This window comes from Dasypus novemcinctus, chromosome 10 (assembly GCF_030445035.2).
Source record: "Dasypus novemcinctus isolate mDasNov1 chromosome 10, mDasNov1.1.hap2, whole genome shotgun sequence".
NCBI classification, from domain to species: Eukaryota; Metazoa; Chordata; class Mammalia; order Cingulata; family Dasypodidae; genus Dasypus; species Dasypus novemcinctus.
Window position 1 is genome coordinate 18,401,088 of NC_080682.1, and position 4,161 is coordinate 18,405,248.

Consider the following 4,161-nt stretch of genomic DNA (forward strand, 5'->3'; position numbering starts at 1 on the left):
CTTTTAAAAGTGGTTATCTTAGTTTGGGATTCCCAGGAAACAGGCTTTAAAGCTCAAGTTTTCCTGCACGAAGTATAGTGGGCAATGCTCAACACTTCAAAGGCAGTGAAGGGAGAAACTGAGTCATGATGCAGTCAAACAAAGGCCTCATCTTATCCTATGGGAAACATGGAGTTGGGATGGCAATCTTCTGGGTCCTCCAGTTTTCCTGCCTTGAGAAGGGATATGACCTTCTAAGAAATGTTTTAGGGGAATTCCTGGAGAGGCTCTCAGATGAGAGTCATCAGCCCAGAAAATCTGTTCAGATGGGGTAATTAGTGCCTTAGTACTGAAGGTGAAATCTGAAAAGTGTACTGACCTCATCAGCTACAGTCTACCACTTTTGTCACTCAGCTCTACTTGAACCGTATAACTTTTGTGAACGCTTCATCCAAATTCTGGTTCTCTCTTTCCCTGGAGAAAAATACAAGATAAATGGGATAGACTATGGTCCTACCACTGATTTGGAATTGAGTCTGTACCTACACTCACTATTTGTTCCTTTTCCATTCTAGATTCCTTTCAATGCCAGCTAACACTTCTATTGGTTTAGGTGGCTTATTTGTTGGAGAGACACAGACTGTCTCCCAGAGCATTCTGAGACCCTAAGGTCTAGGCCTTTTTCCAGCTATGACTACTGACCTTGTCCATTTATTTCACAAGGGAGTACCAAGAGTTTCCCTGGCAGATCACTTGGGTACAAAACATATACTCTCCTGTCCTCATAATATAATAGCAGGTCAATTACCTTGGACGAGAGAATGGCTCCTTCCCTTACGTTCTGGTCACTTGGCAAAGGAATCCAAATGTGACTGAGCAACAAGTGTTTAAAGTTGAATTGGATTCTTGCAATATCATCAGTGGAAGCATTCCTCCACTTGGAACAAGGACTGCTAAATCCACAGAACCCAGAAAGGCAGGAATAGGAAGAACAAATTCCCCAAAAGTAGTGATGGTAAGAAGGTTCACTCCTACCTCCATCGTGGTGTCGTTACAGATAAATATATCCACCACTTAACCTATGATTTGGAGGCTTCCAATTTCTCTGCTTTTTTCCTTAAATTTTCTTGGTTGACACAGTACTATTTATTAAAGTGACAGTCATTTTCCCACTGTTCTGCAGAGCTACTTACCTCTGTGGTAAATCAAGTGTCCATATATGTGGGTTACAGTAGGAGGCTGTCTATCATGTACGATTTGTCCACCTACCCCTAATGGCACTACCTAATTGCTTCATTTAATTACCATATCTTTAAAGGAAGTCTTGCTATCTTGTGGGGTAAGTTTTCTTGACTTACTCATTTTCAAGAAGTATTTAGTATTTTTTAAATTTTAGAATTAGCCTAATAATGCAGGGTCACTTTGTGTGAATGTTTTATAAGTGCTTGAAAAGAATGTGCATTCTGCAGTTCTTGGAGGCAGAGTTCATATATGAACAAATTTGCCCAAAACTTGTATATCCTTACTTATTTTGTGACAATTTATTCTATAAATTATTATGAGATATATTTTTAAAACAGCCCTTTGTAAGATTGTGGATTTTTCCAACTCTCCTTGAATTTCTGAAATATTGCTTTATATCATTTGAGGATGTTATTGTTATCATATGCATAAAATTTAGAAATGCCACCGATTCTTGCTGAATATTTTCTTTTATAAATATGATGTGACACCCTTTAGCCCAGTAAGAGACTTGCCTGAGGCTAAACGACTATACTGGCACCAGCTTATTTTTGTTATTGAATTATGGAGTATTTTTTCATTCTTTTACATATAATCCTTCCATAAAGTTATTGTTTAGATATGACTCTTTTAAACAGCATATCATTAGAAGTTTTTCAAATCCAGTCTGTAAGTCTTTTCTTTTTTTTTAAAGATTAATTTTATTATTTTTTTATTTCTCTCCTCTCTCCCCTCCACCCTGTTGTGTGTTCTCTGTGTCCATTTGCTGTGTGTTCTTCTGTGACCCCTTCTATCCTTATCAGCGACACCGAGAATCTCTGTTTCTTTTTGTTGCATCATCTTGTTGTTATGTCAGCTCTCCGTGTGTGCAGTGCCATTCCTGGGCAGGCTGCACTTTCTGGGCGGCTCTCCTTACGAGGCGCACTCCTTGTGCGTGGGGCTCCCCTACACGGGGGACACCCCTGTGTGGCACGGCACTCTTTGCGTGCATCAGCACTGCACATGGGCCAGCTCCACACAAGTCAAGGAGGCCCAGGGTTTGACCGTGGACTTCCCATGTCGTAAGCAGATGCCCTAATCCATTTGGCCAAGTCCACTTCCCAAGTCTTTTCTTTTTGACTGAAATACTTTGTCATTTTACATTTAATTTTATTCCTATATATTGGTGTTCAAACTGATTATTTTCATTTTGTATTTTCTCTTTATCTTTCTTTACTCTATTCCCATTTCTATTTTTTCTTGCCCAGTTTTTAATTAATTATTTTTTATTATTTTATATTCTGTTTCCCTTGCATTATGAAGCCTTTTATGTTGTGCATCTGAGTGTGTAGACAGGGATTATTTTTATTTTTGCCAGAATCTTTTTCAACTCCTTCCTTTGTTCTTAAGCTTCTGATTGGTTCACTGCTTTTGGTATGACATTAGTTAGCTTCCACTGATTTCTACTGATTATTGTTGTTTATTTTTATTTTTAAAATTTTTTTGGAGTAACAACTCACAATTTCCCATTTTAACTACTTTCAAATGTACAATTCAGTAGTGTGATGTACAATCACAATATTGTGCTACTATCATTCATAGCCAATTTTCATCACCTCCAAGCAAACCTCTGTACCCATTAAGCAATAATTTCCTCCTCCTGTCCTTCTGTTACCCCTGGCCACTAATAAACTTATAATCTATTCATCTGTATGAAATTTACTACTTCTAGGTGTTTTATATAAAAGAAATTATGCAATATTTGTCATTGTGTGTCTAGCTTATTTCACTCATGGTGTCTTTAAGATTTATCCACAGTAGTATACTTCAGAACTTATTTCTTTTTACAGCTGAATAATATTCCATTGTGTGTATATTCCATATTCCATATTTTATCTAACCATTCATCTGTTGATGGATACTTGGGTAGCTCCCATATTGTGACTGTTATGAACAATGTTGTTATTAATATTGATATACAAATTATGTTTGAGTTCCTGCTTTCAATTCTTTGCTATATAAACCAAGGAATAGGATTGCAAGGGTTTTTTGTTTGTTTTTTAATTTTTTTATTGCTTTTTTTAAAGCTACATAGATCACAAAAAATGTTATATTAAAAAATATAAGAGGTTCCCATATATACCACCCCCCACTCTCCCATCCTCACACATCAACAACTTCTCTCATCATTGGGGCATATTCATTGCATTTGGTGAATACATTTTGGAGCACTGCTGCACTGCATGGATTATAGTTTACATTGTAGTTTACGCTCTCCCCCAGTACTTTCAGTGGGTTATAGCAAGATACATAATGTCCAGCACTGTCTCTGAGATATCACTTAGGATAGCTACAAGTCCTGAAAATGCCCCCACATCACATCTCTTCTTCCCTCTCCCTGCCCTCAGCAACTACCATGGCCACTTTCTCCACATCAGTGCTACAGTTCTTCCATTACTATTCACAATAGTTCTATATTAGAATACCAGTAAGTCCAGTCTAATCCATATTTTATTCCTCCATCCTGTGGACCCTGGGATGGTGATGTCCATTCCATGTCTAGATTAAGAGGGGGATTAGATCCCACATGGTTGATGGATGTAATTCTCCTGCTTGCAGTTTTAGGCACTCTCAGCTCCCTGGTGTGGTGGTTGACCATCTTAAACTTTCTGTTAGCTGACCTGGCTAAGTCCAATGAACCAGAAGGTAGGAGTGGCAAGTCTGCTGAGGCTCAGGTTCCAGCTGGCACCATGGACAATCAAGAGATTCAAGTCTCCTGTGTATAGACCAACCCTAGCACCAACCACAGTTTCAGTAAAAGTGACAGAAGAGTCATGTGTAGAAAGTTCATATCTGAGTCCAATTCCATCACACTCAGGAATACAAAATCCAAAGTGGGCCCACTGACAAGATACTGAACTCTAGAGCCATCTGCCATGACTGTAGAACCTGTGCTTCTCT